We start from the raw sequence: 16,736 nt of genomic DNA, 5'->3' as shown, positions 1-16,736 counted from the left end.
TGGGTTCCTCTCTTCACAGGTCCACAGGTCCTGCCTGGAGCCTGCTCCAGCACAGGCTGCCCATGGGAATATAGTCTCCTTCAGGCATGCCCCTGCTCCAGCGTGGAGTCCTCCATGGGCTGCTGCACTGTGGGCCTCCATGGGCTGCAGGGATACAGCCTGCCTCACCATGGGCTCCAGGGAAATCTCTGCTCTGGCACCTGGAGCACCTCCTCCCCTCCTTCAGTGCTCTTGGTGTTTGCACAGCTCTTTCTGTCACATACTCTCATTCCTCTCTCCAGCTGCAGGGTTGTTTTTTCCCCCTTCTTAAACCTGTTACCCCAGAGGTGCTACCACTGTCTCTGATGGGCTCAGCCTTGGCCAGTGCTGGGTCCATCCTGGACCTGCCTGGCATTGGCTCTGTTGGACATGGGGTAAGTGTCTGGGAGCTTCTCACAGGAGTCACCCCTCTAGCCCCCCACTACCCAAACCTTGCCATGCAAACCCAATCAAGGAACAGCTCAGGTGCCTGGAAAGCAGTGAGATCAAGGGTAAGGGTGAGAGCCAGGCTAACACCATATAATCTTGCAGTTTAACAGCCCTGAACAGAGCTGATACTGTTCAGCATGGAGGGTTGGGAAGAGGGCCATATAGTAGCTGCCACTCAAGTGTCTGCTCCGGCGTCACACCCCAGCAATGCCAGCAGTGCTGCCAATGTTGTCCCTCGCCCCATCCTTTTGTCCCTGCCAGCTGTGCACCAGCCCTGGGGATGGAGGGATGGACCCCTCTTGCACTGGGCTCTTCTCTCCTGCCTCCCCATGGGGAGAAGGACCCATGTGGCAGAGGTGTGGGCAGCACGTCACACTGCGTGTCCGCTTGCCTGAATGCAGGTTGTTCTGAGTTTAAAATATAAAAAGTGTCCCTCAATTTGAGAATCATAGGTAATAGGAATGCTGCCAGGATTAAGGCACATGATTATGAAAGACTGAAGGAACCAAGGTTTTATAAATTAGCAGTGTGAAGAGTCAGAGGGGATGTAGTCTTGCTCTATAAATACCTTCAAGGTAACAATATAAATGAAGGAAGGGAATTAGTTCACAGTCTCAGAAGATGGCAGGACAAAGAACCTGAAGTTAAGGAGGAGAAGCTGAGGCTGGATGTAAAATCCTCTCAGCAGTGAGTATTCCCAGGCAGGGCACTCGGCTCCCTGTGGCATATGAGGCTGGAGTGATGCAGCAGCAGGATGGTGGCAAGGAGGAGCCCACGAGCCTGCTCCTCACCCACTGCTAATGGCTGGCAGATAAAAGTAGGAAAGAAGTTTGAAGCTCTGACTCACCAACAGAATAACATCTGGCAGAGCAGAGATACAATGAGAGTTGGAGGGTTGGTGTGTTTGCTGTGTCAAGAAGCTGTGCTGGTGGCCCTGGAGCAGGGACTGTCTCCTGTCCCATGCTGAGACAGTGGCACAGGGCTCCAGGGTCCCAGTGGGACATGCAAGTTGGGTTAGTGTCTTGTTTGCAGAGCAGCCACTCCTTGGGGAGCTGCCAGGGTGGGTTGGCCACACAGGTACCTCCCCACTCCATCTGGGGCAGAAGGCAGGAGGGAGACTCCAGCAAGACCTGCGAGCATTGCCACCTGTCCCCATGACTGTGTCTTGGAGGGTTGAGTCCTATGACCACTTCCATAAATCCAGAGCATATTCTGGTTAGGAGGTAGGTGAGGACAAATCCGGTATCCAGTGCTGCCACACAGTGGTGAAGAGGCATTTCAGAAGGTAATGTCTGCAAAACCACCCCATAGAGCATTTTTGCTTGGAGCCTGAGACAGCCCTGGGGTGGCCTCAGGGGACACCTGGGCAGGTGCTGGCAAGAGCTTGCAGACACAGGCCCAATTTAAAGCTCTTTGGTGGCCAACTCAACTCTTCCCCAGTGGACATGATTCCCTGCAAGCTGCTCCCAAAGGCATGCTTTCCTTTCCACCATTGTATTGGGTGTCCCTCATTGCAGTTATATCACCGTGTTATTATCAATTTTTTTCCCATTTGATTTCAACCCAGAATTCCTGTTTATATCCTTGCATCATCCAAACCAAACAGAATCCCATGTTGGGCTCTGTAGACTTCACAGACTCACAGCTCAACAGTTTGTCCTGCTTTGGCAGCGACCCTAAAAACTGACACTGTACCAACAGAGCAGGTTCATAAAGTAGGTTTTTAAATGCTGGTGCTCAAATAGGTGCAGAAAGGAGCCAAAATAGGTGCAGAAAGGAGCCAAGGGGGACTCATGAGGTATCCAGGTGCCCAACACACATCTCCTTGCAAGGCTCAGAGCCCTCCAGCAGAAACACTGACCTGGCAGAGATTTACCTTAAAAACATGATCTCTTGACCAGGTAGAATACTTTGAAATGCTGAACAGGGATGAATCAAACCCAGGACCCCATTTCTCCATGGTCTGAACAACTCACCCTTGTCTTTCCAAGGTGTAGATCACTGACTGTGGGTAGCTCCTGCTCGTGCTGCAGAGGTTCATGACCTTTTTGCATTAATTTTTCTTCACTGGTGTGTACAGCACCCCCAGCTTTGGGGTGATCTGTGTGCACACAGTGTGCTATTAACACCCCATTGCAGATCATTACTGTAGAAGTTAATTAATACTTTGCCTAAGCACTAAGCCTGTGGCAACCTGCTGGAAGCTCCATGTGATCTGCAGGCCGTAGTTTACTGCTGCTCATCATCCACCCCGCTGGCGTCCCGCTTCCCCCGTTCCCCAATTAACTTTTGAGGTATGACAATAGCTGAGATTTAGTTGACTCCATCATCCAGTGGCTATGAAATTTGACCAGAAGGAATAATTATAGCAAAGGAAATAATGAAGTTTTATATAAAATACATTAACAAAGTAAGCTTTATATAATATAGCAATGTAGATATTATTATATATAACAAGGAAGAGGTCACACCATAGCCAAGCATGGAGGCAACGGGATCTCCTGGCTAGCACTTGGGTGCTCTATTTCTACATACCAGAGCTTCCCCAGCTCTTTTGGCCCCAAACCACACTGGCACTTCTTCTGCAAGTGCTTCCCCGCCAAGACCCATGAGTCCTTCTTGGAGTCACCGCTTCCGAAGTCCTCATTCCTTATTTGTAGGCATCTTTATTTGTTTTCGGATAAACAATTGCTTGTGCTGAAACAGATATTGTTTACCCTCTCCCGTGTCATACACTGCAGCCTGGCTTGCTCAGTAAATGTTTCCTTGCTGTTCATCACCTGTGACGCCTGGAAGGGTGGCTGTGGGGTGGCAGCCGCCGCTCCTGGCAGGCAGCACCAGCAGTTCATGCCAGTTGGAGGGACCTTCTTCCCCAAAGCGGGAAACTGGCAGCAGGAGTGCTCGCTTTCCTCCTTCACCACCCACCTACCCCTGGCAGGCTGGCAAACACCGTTTGCGGGGTTTCCTCACTTTGTCGCGGGCGCACACGTTTCTCAAGACATCTTTGAAGGAGTCTTTGAAGCAGAGGGTGAGTAGTGAGGTGACACACTCTGAAGATGATACAAGATTATTCAAGTTACTGAAATGAAGCTAAGCACAACCAAAGCTGATTGCAGAGAGCGGAGACTGATCTCATAATATCGAGTCAGTGAGTTTTAAAATTAAATTCAGTGTTTGTAGCTACAAAATAATAAACAGGGGAAAAGTAAATTTTACATATAAAATCATGAGCCCTAAATGAGCTGTTAGTATGGTGAAAGGGGTTGTGGAGTCACTGCAGATGCCCCCCTGGAAGCAACACCTCCCCACTCAGCACCAGCCTATAAAGTAAGTTTAAGATTATTAACTATTTAAAAAAGAGTGGAGAGCAAAGCAGATGAAATCACTATTATTCTCTAAATCTACCTTACAGAAAAATCCACCTTAGAGCCGTGTCTTGAATACGACACCCAGAACTGATTCCTTCTTTTCTCTTCTTCTTCTTTTCCTCCCTACTTCAAGATCATGCCAACATCCTGGGAGAGGTACCAAAGCCTATGCTATCAGCAGAGGCACCAGACATTTGGAAAAGAAAGGTTGAACAGTGAAGTGACAAAATTTGTTGACAGTAGTTATTCAAGGTTAAAGGACAAGAATTTACCAGAAGGAGATTAGAAAGATCTTAAAGTTCAGAATGACTGCACAATAAAATGTCACTAAAACCAATCTAGATATCTGCAAAATGCTGTAATGAGAATACTCAAATCTAATTTTAAGTACATGTGCTGGTCTGTGAGTTGACTTACTCCACAGAGAAAAGATTTTGAGGTTATCACATAAAAATGCCTGGAAATGTCATCCCAGTGTTCAGCAGAGATCAGAATAACAACAGAATAACTGAGAAAGGAATACAGACCAAACCACTAAACAGCATCAGGTCATAGCACTGCTGATGCCAGGTGCAGCTCTGGTTTCCTCATTGGGAAAAGCAGAGAGCAGAACTGGAAAAGAGGGGAGCAGAGTACTGAGGGTAGTTCAAAACCCCAAATACACAGGGATACAGGAATGGCTGACCTGAACTGACACAGCCGTGGTGAATGTTTAGAAGGTCCTTTATGGCCCAGAAAAGCTGAATTGTGATTTACTCTCCAATGCCTCTTTCAATACAATAGGTTGGGGCACAAGCCAAGCACCCAGATGGAGGTTCAACACCAAGCAGAGGAGATGCCCCTTCACAGGAGAAGGAAACAAGATGAGGAACTTTGCTGCCAGAGGATGCTGAGCATGATGAAGGGTCACAGCATTCAAGAAGCAACTGAGCATAATAATGCTCATCTTTTCTGGTTTAGGAAAAGCCTGAGTTGTGAATGGTGGGAGGAGGGAGAATAGATCAGGAAGGTATGTACTGCTGTTGTGCCCTGCTTGGTCTCCTCAAAATTTTGGTGTGATTCCCCATAACTTTTTTGAGGCCTCTAAGGGCAACAAGTCATGGAACAAAGCCTGTGCAGGCAACGATTACGGTCGTGCATTCCATAAAAGACAGACCTGAGGAGATGCCATAGAAGTCTATAAAATCAAAAATGATGGAGAGAAAGTGATCCAAAATAAACTACTAATTCTTTTTCACTACACAGGCACTGGCAAGCTCCCAGCTGAAATGGGTCACAGGTGTAAAACCAACAAAAGGAAGCACTTTTCCACACAAGATAGATAGATATATATAGATAGATATATAGATAAATACATACATATAAAACTGTGGAATTCATTGCCACAAGATATGAGACACAATCCTGTAGCTGCAAATTTTCTTTTAGAAACTGAAAAATGCCAATGTGTTACAGCTCTAGCTAATTCCTCCCTGACCCAAGTGGCTGAATACACGTTCTTAGGTTTCTATAAACTCTGTAATGTTCTGCATACGTATTATAAAAAGTATTAAGTGTAAGCTTATGGTTTCTGGTATATTCTTAGCCTTTGTTGGAGAATGCAAATACTATTTTAGGGCATACTGTGAAGAAGGCATGTTGCCAAGACAAGCCTTTGGTGCAGACTGTCTTCTTTCATCTAGTACCAGGGCTTTCCGCAGTTCAGTACTTCCACAGTTCCTGTGCCATCGACAAACTAATGATTAACAATTTATATTTTCCATCTTCTTCACTGCTAAAACTTTCAAAATGTGCATGGCCAGGAACCGATTGCTTTGGGCTCTTTAGTCACATCTCCTCCTGTGAGCGTTCCTCACTTGCCACTGCAGTGCCAAATGCACGTCAGAACTGTTGAGGAGCCACCCTCTGACTCGTTTAATCTTTAGCGTGTTCGCTTGCATGTTTCTAATTTATTAAGGAGAATGTTTGGTATTAGGCAATTAGAAGTCTAGCTGTAGATGGTATTAATAGACTATTACTTTTTTAAATTGAACTTGTCAGCCATTCAAAAATACAGCAAATTAGCTTGGTATTTTCCATCAATTCAGTGGGGGTATTTGCCGGTTTTAATTCTTCAGCAAAGAGCTGTATCAGTCATTTAATTCTTTTGCTGTGGCTAGTTGTCAAGATGAAGGGCCTACAACTGTGTACCTTCTTAAACACTCAAATACTATTAGTTTTTTAACAGATCTTGAACTTTTCTTAGTTCCAAAACCTCTTGAAAACCAACAGTAATAATCTGGACAGCTTCCTGGATGGTCCTAAAAAATCCTTGATGCAAATTATCTAAGCTACTGATTTAAAAATGGTGCTGTGCATTGCCTTCCATGATCAATGAGAGTTAATTATGTCCCACCATCACTTAACATGACAATGTTATCCATCTTTTCCTCTGAAGACAGAGGATGATGTTTTATAAAAAATTGTGCTTTTACAATTTCATCACTTCTAGTAATAGACCAATATTACCGTTAGGATTGTTTTCATTCCAAATACACTTACCAAAAAAAAGGTTTTAAAAATTAATTATCTTAGGCACAGCTTTATAGTTTCATCCTGACTGATTCTCTTTTTAAAAAATGATGAAGATTAGTCGGGATTTCATGTTCTTCTGTGCTGATTCTTAAACTTGTTTGGCTTGAGATTATGTTCCGGCAATGAAAAATACTGCTAAAAGCAACTTAAATGATAATTTGAAATAAAAATGAAACGGAAGAAAGGATGCAAATGGGTCAATACTGGCAAAAGCTTTCTCCCACTTCTGACCACAGCTTTGCTTTTCAATTCCTCTCTCAAATTCTCCCTACCTGATTAAAAACTGTACACCCAGTTTAGTAAACTCATCAGTTAGTTCGGTAAATTGCTTTGGGGAAGGGTGAATTTACTCAGATGGAGGCCACGCAGAAGGGATAAAAGCACACATTGAAATGCATCCACACAGGAGCTCAGCAGTGGGATGGAGGCACATGGCCATGGCTGGGAGATGCTGGAAGAGGTGGAGACGGACCATGGCTCTCTGAGGAGGAGGGAGCTGGGCACCAACCACCCACCCCAAATATCCCAAACATGCAGGGCCACCCTTCACAATATGGCAAAGGGAAGAACAGCTATTGTCACTGAAATACATCTCACATAGCACTCACCCCCTTTAAGTGCTCCTAAGTGCCTTTACCAAAATTCTGCTGGACGTTGACTCCTGGATCAGATGACACTTTGAAGCCTTTCAGCAAATCCATCTTGCCATTTTGCATTCTGCCTGGGCATAAAAAAACACTGACATGTCATAGAGCTTTCCATCATAAATTTTGGAGAGGCATAACAAATTGTATTAGAAGGAATTATCTTGGTCAGTTTAAATCAGGGTACACTATTTTTCTTAATAATGATGACCTAAAGATTTTTAAATTTCACGTAATTTACGTGTTCAAGAAATTGAGTTTATTAGCCTCTATATAATATTAATGATAGATTTGGGTTTCCTTTCACTTAAGTTAGTACATTAAATAACACTGACATTTATAATTCTGAAGATGGTCTTAGAAATACTCTCTATGAAATTAGTAGAAATTTTGCTATTGACTTCGACAGGCCCAAGGTTTTACCCCCAGCAATTAGCAGTCATTCTACTGTATAACTTGGCTCCCCAAAGGTCGGCAGAGCTCAGCATAATTATAACAGATTGTGTAATCAGACTGGAAGGACATGCAACCTGCAAGAGGAACTACGTCTACCACCCTTTTTTAAAAAAAATCTAAATAAGATATTTCCCAAAAGGAAGGGTAAATTTAAATGAATGCATTTTCATTATAAATGCCTAAAATACAAGCTAATGATCAGCATGAGTTACAAGAAGAGATTCAACAACACATCATGTTTGAAAATATTTACATGTTCTATTTCATCTCTAATGAGGGAGAAGATGATTTGCAGTTAAGGCTGCCAGGCCATTCTCTAATATGACTGGAGTATTCTCTCTGCAAAGAGGGAAATATGAGAGAGAGGGTGGGGGAGAGAGAGACAGAGACCAAGAGCAAGCCCTGTGAGTATAGGACAGAGTCAGTCTTAAATTAGAATTTCCTTCAGCTTTGGGAGTACATCAGACAACCAGCATTAGTTAGAAAGATATTGCCAAGGTCACTGGGCCCTCGGCTCGCTGCCCTTCCCCCTTTTGACTGTTTGCAAACTTGTTAGGATTCTTAATATTCACTTGCCTTCCTACAAAATGCTCCAGTGCTCTTATTTTAAACCAAACACAGAACCCAACCCCCGGTGTTTCTCTCACTCCAGCAGCACCCCCATTCCCACCCCGGACCGTGCAGCTGAGCCCTCCACAAGCTGGGGGTATGATGCCTGCACTCAGCACCAAGCACAAACTCCAAACCTGGTTTTCAAGGCACAACCCCAGCAGGCTGGAATAGCTGTGCATTTGATGGAATTCAGAAGCAATGCCAAAAAAACCCCAAAAAACCCCACGAGCCCATGTGCACGCACACCAGGGGGTGGTGAGAAGAGGTTTGGGGAGGGGAGGGAAGCAGATGGGACATTTAATTCAGGGAACAAACTAATTTAAATCTTTCAAGGAGTTTGTTATTATTTCTAGAGTGTTAAGAATGCAATTTTTTCCCCTGCATATAAAATGCAACATCCCTGCTCAGAAAAGCTCCAAGAAAAAAGCCTTGCAATCTAGAATGAAGAGAAAAAGAAATACAGCATGTTTTAATGATATCCTTTAAGAATACTATTATTTATATATTTCACAGATTAAAATAAATAATCATAAATGTGCAGTTGGCATAGGTCTCTTGGGTAAAGGCAAAAAGAGGCAGATATATAAAATGGGTTTACATGCCAGGGTGATTGTAATGGCTCCTTCTGTCAGGTAAACACATAATTAGGATGTTTTCAAATAAATGTATTATGCACATGATTGAAGTCAATCCAGGCTGCAGTATAAATATTATGCCTTTTCTTTTTTTTAAGTTGTATAATTACATATCTACCCATGGAGCTTCTTGCCTGATAGGCATCTATTTATGCAACACCACACTGTGGCTCTTCCACAGGTGCTGAAGCAGATACTTGCTGAACATGCAGCCCATCTGATTTTTAAAGTGCAATATCTCAGCTTTCTCTCAAAATACCAATTCTGCCTCAACTCCTTTTTGCCTAATTGCTTCTTAGATTTATTGTTTAATTAAAACCATTCTTGGGTTATACAAACAACAAATCCCACTAATGTGTGGGGGTTTTTTTCACATACAAATTATTTTCCAAGGGATTATTCATCTTCAGCTTGGGAAAGGATTCCATCCTCCTTGGCTGGGCTGTCACTGCCAAGCGCAGCCTCGTGGTCAAAGCTGTAAGTTGAAGTTTATGATGGCAGCGTGACAAAGCTGTGTCTGTGGAGTCAAAGTGGCAATACTGAACACCATTTGAAAGACTGATGCAGTCTTTAAGCCCATGCAATAAAAACTCTTCTTTACTTTATAGCATTTTCATACGGAGTCTCACAGCGTGTCTGGTCATGCACTGGGGAAACATAAATAAGATTAGTGATGAGTTGGATGAAGAAGCACCCCAAGAAGCCTCTGAGGGACATCACCTTCATGGCATTCCTTTCCTCAGAGCCCTCCTCACCTGCCAGGGTCCTGTGGGAAGGCACAGCGTGGGGACACACTATGGCACTGCCAACACAGCCTGAAGTGTTGTATGAACTCCTCACCCACAAACCAACATTTCTAGACATCTAATCCCAGCGAGATGCTGCCTTCAGAGCTGAGCTCCAACCCCTGTTTGCCTAGTTTGGACAATTTGGAAACCTCTGCTAAAATCCCTGCACCTGGAGAAAGTTCTAACTAGACTCCCAAGTTTCAGCAGCACAACTGCCTCTCAGAAAAAAAAAAAAAAAGGTGTTCAGATATAAACTTGCATTTGGATGCTTTTATAGGAGGAACAGTGGAAAAAATGAAAAGTTTTTCTGCAAGGAGCATCTGCTGCAGTTCCTGGAACATGAACCCAGCTCTTATGAGGATTCTGGTTATCTCCAGCCTTTCAATATTAAAGGGCTCTCTAGAAGATTAGAGCTGCATAATGAAAGCTAATAAAGATGAAACTGGACAAATTCAAACTAGAAACTAGGATGCACATTTTTAACCATGACAGAGTTAAACAGGTTCCAAAGGGATGTAATAGATTGCCTGAAGCCTGAGCCCACCAAAGGCATGGCAGTGGTGCCAGCAGTTGGACTCACAGGTGGAATGCAGGATGCCTTGGAGCGGGCAGCTGGGCTTCAGGAAACTGTGCTGGAGCAGGAGGCTGGAGAGGGAGAAGGGATGGTGGGAGATGCTACAAGCAGCGGGCTGGAGATGTAATGCAACCACCTGGAGGGAGGTTTCTGGGGGCAGAACTGTATCCCTGTGACCACCTCCTATTTCTTTCTCCATCCTCAACTCACGTCCTACAGCCCAGCCTCTCCCAGGTGCTGTAGGTGTCCCCTTTTCCCCTATAGCCTTCATGCTCATCTTCCAGTAGCTTCCTCTCCCTCCTGCTCCCCGCCAGCATGTTAGTGCCTCCAGCCTGCTGCGGAGGGGAAGCTCAGGCTCGGCATCCTGCTGGGGATTTGGAATAGAGACTCAGATAGGAAGCAGGAGGAGAAGAGGGTGTTTGTTGCCAGGGTTGGGCTGGGGGGATTGCAACTGTTGCTACCGTGAGGGGCTGCCTCCTGCTCAGAGACGGAAAAAACAGCGGGTGGAGGTGATTCGCTCTCTGGCGCAGAGGTTCCCTCTCCTTTTATCTCTCGGATGCAAGGTGTGAAAAGATCAAGTACACCCCTGGTTTACCCCAGTGCAGACTGTGTTGTGCCCCAATGGTAATGCAAAGCAGCCTCCTGAATTTACAGCTGCTCTACACGACCAGCACAGAACACAGCAACCAAAGCACGCAGCACCTTCAGCCCTGCAGATGGAAGTATTGATAGAGGTTTTAACCTAGGGAAACCTTTTAAAATCAAAGTAGGCACAAAGCAATACCCTTTGCATTAGGCTGTAATTTTACATATAATTTAGGCTGCAGAAAGAAGTGTCAGTTGTCCAACAGCAGAAGCATAAAGGAGTTCTGGTGCGGAAAGCATCCCTGCCTTCCCCCTACCATGGATCCTCAGCCCAGTCTTTCACCTTGTGCTGCTGCCAGCATATGCAAGGCTGCAAGGGAAAACACATCAAGTTAAAACTTTCTTTTCTTCTTTTTCTTTTTTCAGGTTAGTTTTAATCCAGAACTGCACCCTGATTTGGTTCGCACTGCAGTCGCTTCTTTTAATGTAATGGAAAACGTGGTATCAGGTGAGAGTAAGATGAAGAGGATGCTTCTTTTGGTGGCAGCACCGCTTTTTCTGGATTCAACTGTTTGTGAAGGTCAGGTGTCTCTGGCCATGCACGGAGGTGCCGCTCACCAGGAAAATGGGGAAAAGCTCATCCCAGTGGCAGCTCTGATCTGTCCCTGATCCCTGGGGATGGCAGCAGTAGGTGGGAAGAAGACATGGGAGAGAATGGGCTCATCTTCCTCCCAGTTGCCTGAAGCAAATCCATACCTGACCACAGCATCTGAAGCTGGCTTGTCTCCTCTTCTTTGCAGTTTCATTTTTATGAGTTTCGATTGCTCTAAATCAATCCCTGTGACAGTATATGATGCTACAGTGCACCACAGGAATGCCTAAGGGAACTTATTTGTACAACCTTTTTACAGATCATTTTGTATCTTATGTAAGTGAAATTTTGAGTGGCAGTTCTATTTCATGATCACCAAAATGAATTGTTTGAGAATTTAAGGTTCTTTACCTGCTTTTTAAAAATCACCTGGTTCATTACACCTCTCCTCCTGGACTCAGTTGTTCCTTTTCCACTCAGAAGCGGCAGGAGGATACTGAGTGCAGAAACTGAGTCCATCATTTAAACCAAATATGAATCTGATAATCACACTGTTTTCTTTCAGTGTCTTTTCTAAAGTGGAGTTCTTCCAGTAAACCCACCTTCAGGAAACTAGCTTTCAGCTAATATCTCATGGAATGAAAAGCAGAAAAAAATTATATAAGACTATAATTTTCCTGGTTTTGTGAATATTTTGTACCTTGAAGAACATCAACAAAGATTTTTGGGAAACAGAGCTGTTCATATCAGTCCAGCCCAGACATTCATGTCCTGCCAGGACCAGGAGTTGTTGATGTAGAGGAATGTGCAAAAGTTGACAGGATGTTCTCAGCATGTTCTGTTCGACCTCTAATAGTTAAAGACTGACTTGCACCCAAAAACAGAAGACAGAAAACTGCAGGATGGTTTTAACCATTAAACACAATGCCAGATATTCTTGGTATCAGAGGAATGTAGTGCAGAGAAAACATAAAAATTGTGAAAATCTTCAACATAGGAGCAGGGTACATTGAAAGGATGAAAGAATGAAAATTGCATGTGATGCCCCCAGCCTCTCGGTCACAGGAAAACCTCACAGACTGAAACTTTACCCAAACAAAACAAAGACTACAGCACAGCACGCACAGCCCTCCTTTCTGGGAGAGAATGGGGAAAGAGAACAAATCACCCAGGCCTGACATGACTCACATCACTTCATGCATGACTGAAAGGTGCTCAGATACTACAGCCATGAGCCCAGGCCAAGAACCTATTTAAAGAAAATTAGGCACGTGACATGCTAAAGCTGTTAAAAAGACTTGCAGGTGGAAAAATGTGGGGTAGAGAAATAAAACTCTGGGTGAGTTCAGTACCTCTGTTTTGAAGTTTAACTCTTCAGCAGTCTCAGCAACGAGAGCAGGGAGGTACAGAGTGGAGGGGCAGTGCCCAGGGCAGTCGCTCAGCCCTGCAAGTGCTCAGTTTGAGAGCACTTTTGGGGCTGTATGTGTGTGTGTCTGTGTCTGTTGTCTGCATGTGTGCAGGATGGAATAGGGCTGGAAAGAGAAGTAAGACATACATAAGCCCAGAGAGCTGCTGGGATGAGGGTCGGCAAATGGGAACAGGCAGGTGAGGTTTGGTTTAGAGACAGGATGGGGAGGAAATCTTGCAGCTTTCTGTAGGGGCCAGGGTTCAGGTAAGAGACAGTCAGGAATGCCCAGCCAGACCATTGCATTTTCTGAACATGCCTAAACCTTCAGTTTTGGAGATATGCCATCTCAAGGTGCTTTAAAAAACAAACCCAGACACCACTGTGTAATATTTGCAGAGTGACTATTGGAGTTGGCTTCTTCCCCACTTTGACAGCACAGTTCCACAAAACAGCACTGCAGAAACCATTTATTCCTACATTTTAACAAAGTCTCTACCATGTTTATAGCCTGTTCCTCACTCACTTTATTGCTATTACTTAAACTTGCAGAGAATCTTCTTCGAGGTTGGGACACATTTTCCACATCCATTACTCTGAACACCTTAATGGGAACAGTGCTTAGAAACACCACTGGTATTATCACCACTAAAGCAATTGTATGCTGACAGGCTGCACCTTTCTCCTAGAATCGTGATGGAAAGGTTAGTTAAATTTAGACAATATTTATTCCCTGAAATTCCAACTATCTTTAATAGGAAAAGCTATAACCTCCCTGATGCAAAAAACAGCCCTTGCAGCTGATGTCTGAAGCCTGCACCTGTTATTCCAACAGAGGTGACCCCTGAAACAAGAAAGCCATTCTATATAAACACCGAGTTAAGTGACTTTCCCCATGTCTCCTCAAATAACACCCAAATATCTTTTCTTGTCAAAATCTTGCACTTGTCCCACAGTATACACAGTAAATCTTGACAACCAGTGACTTATTTAAAGGCTGAAGCCCAAAGCAAGAGGTGCTGGTGCCGAAATAAGTTTAACCAGTCACCAGCCTCTAAAATATTAAGCTATAAAATACAAATCTATTTTTACAAAAACAGTGTTAAATGACCTGTCAAGACAGCTGATCCTTGCTGAGTTTTTTTTCTTTGGAGTTGCAGAAGGAACAAATCGAAGGGAAAAAAAAAAATCATTAGGGGATCATTTCAGTTTACTTCTATATAATACCTGACTTCTGCAACAGGGCAGCAAAATTCTGGGAAGCATTTAAGTCCTGCTCAAGCTTATGAGATTAAGCATCATATTCTAACCTCTTCCCAGGTGTGAGTCCTGCCCTGTGAGCACTGTGAGGATTAGTCCTGCAGACCAGCGGAGGACTGATGCTCCAGGTTTGTACCTACCACTGCCGGTGTTCACCACACCACAGTCACACCCCACAGCACCACCACCTTCCCCGGCACGGTGGCATTCTCATGCTGTTCACACAGACTGGCCACTGCAGCCTGGTCACTGCCCAGAGCTGGGATGCTGAGCTTCACATTGAGAAAACTCACTCTTGGCTGTAAGAGGAATAAGTACAAGTCAGCTGTGAAATTCTACCTCTGCCAAGTTCACGGCTGCCTCTCACACTCCAGGCCAGCTCCGGCGCCTGTAATACTTCAACGAGGAGATCCCAGCTTTCACAAACACAGCTGGCAGGCCCCAAACCCCTCTTCTGTGCCCTTACCGCAGGAGACTGGAGCACAAAAAAGCTTCTGCTTTATTTCTTTACAGAACTGAGCTGCAGGGCAGAGCTATGGTAACTGTCCTGTGCCTGAGGACTCCTGAGTCCCCTCTGAGGCCACTCTTGCCATTCATACACAGAAGGCTGAGATTATGTGATATGGGGGCAGTACTTTATTCTTATCACTTTTTCAGGACTAGAGCTCTCAAACACTGAGGTAAGAATATGGGACTCCTCATTTATCGCACCTTGAAAATTTCAGATCTGATCTTCCAAGTTAAAAGGAAAATTTGGTAGACAGCAATTGTGTCAGCTCCTTTGGGAATATAAATGTCAATCCAATATATTTGTCCTGTTTGCCTGTCATCTCTTGCAGCAGAGCTGTGGTCAGGGTGATCCTTCTCCTGGTTATTCTTGCTGTTTCTGCTCTCTGAATTGCCTTTTTATCTTAGGTGGCTGCTGTCAGTGAATGCTGCTGCACACAAAACTGAGAGCAGAATCCATCCTGCAGTCAGACCTGAAGTTGATGATACCGTCAAAGAAAAACACTAGCTGTGCAACCCTATAAAATACTAAAAGTTGGTAAGAGGCAAGAGTTCTCTGAGGGAGCAGAAGCTGTTTGGGCAAAATAATTTTTGGTGCTGTGGAACGGTATTTTGGGATACTTGCCTTGCTTTAATGTGAAACATTAAGCCTATGACTTCATCTGCTACTTGGTTGTGAGATGAAAATTTTAGGTGGATTTTTATTGCAGAAAAAGGGTGTGGAAAAGTTTAGTCAGCATGAAAGTTTAACCTTGCTAACAAGGTCTATAAACTTACTGCAAGGATAAGACAATGCCACTCCCTGTCTCAATGCTTTAATCAAAACCCACTCTGGTACACACGAGCTATATTAGTGCCATTATGCTTACAACCCAACCTGACGTTTCAAAAGAGAATTGTTTTTTTAAGGTCTCTGAACATAGTCTCCAGTATTTTCTTAACTGCTTTATGGCTTCTTTTAAAATGCTTTCGACTTGTTCTGAAAACCAAATATAAAAGTAGGCAGAACTAAAAATTAATAGGGGAAAAAAAAAAGGGATTGGGTTGAAATTACGTTTCCAGAAGCTCCTGCTTTCAGTGGTGTGAAAGTGAGGAAGGGAGCTCTCAGCCCCCAGACGGATTTTCTGGCAAGGCTGAAATCAGACAAGAGCTTTGATCCAATATCAGGAATCCCTTCTCTACAGTTGTTAGGAAAAGACAAAAATCAAGTCTACAAGCCCAGTCACTCTGCAAACCTGGGCCAGGCTGGTACTGCTGCCGCTGACTGACTTGGATCTCAGTGCAAATCTGTCCCTTCCTTCCTGGGTTGCCTCGATCTGAAAGCTTGTGCTTTCAATTTTCTGCCCTGGGTTACTGTGCTCTGAAAGCTTGTGCTTTGCCTTTGCACAGGGCTATAAAAGCCTGTGGGCACTGACAGAGCTTTCAAAACTGTTTGAGTCAACCTGTCCTCTGGCACATGGCACCGGGGCCGGCGGCTGATCTCATTTCCTTGCTCTGCCACTGGCTCCTGTGCGACATTAGCTAAGTCAATTAGCTTCTGCTTGCATCTGTTTTTCACCTCTAAAAGGGGGACAGTAATAATTTCCTACCTTATTGAGATCCTGTGAAGATAAATACATTAGCTTAGGAAGTGCTCAAATACCCGTGTGATCAGTGCTCCTCTCCATCTCTTTGACAGCCTGTGGTCTGCCAAACCATGAAGGATTGGAGCTGAAGACCACCAGACCAACTCTTGGACTGGCTGAGCACAGATGTCATCACAATGAAAGCCAGAAAAACACAGTTTCTCAGGGACCTGACAAGAACGGAAAGAAATGGAGGAGAAGCAAACTCTGGCAGGAAACGCAGAGGGGAGCAGAGACCACTCCAGCAGCAAGTTCACTTTATTCTGTATATTGTTTGCTTTAATTTACACGTACATGATGTATTTTAGTCTTTCCATTACATTCATTTAGGGTTAAAAAAGGACACCAAGCTGATATTTCTGGGACTTGAACACATGGAGACCATGCTGCAATGGATAATTACTCATCTGCAACTCTGTTTTTCTGAACAAGTGGTTACATTTTGGAAGAGTGTTCCATGAGCTAAGTGCCATTAGTACTCCAGAGTCTGGCCCTTAGCAGAAGCAGGAGGTCATTTCAATTTTTGTCTTGGTCACTAGTGTTCCCAGGGTCTTCCTCTATCCCATTTTATTCAGTCAGGAGCAGAAAACTTTTCCCATTTAATAATGCCCAAAATCTATCTACACACCAGGAACAAATTGTC

Source organism: Pseudopipra pipra, chromosome 9 (genome assembly GCF_036250125.1).
Source record: "Pseudopipra pipra isolate bDixPip1 chromosome 9, bDixPip1.hap1, whole genome shotgun sequence".
NCBI classification, from domain to species: Eukaryota; Metazoa; Chordata; class Aves; order Passeriformes; family Pipridae; genus Pseudopipra; species Pseudopipra pipra.
Note: the sequence above shows the minus strand (reverse complement) of the source record.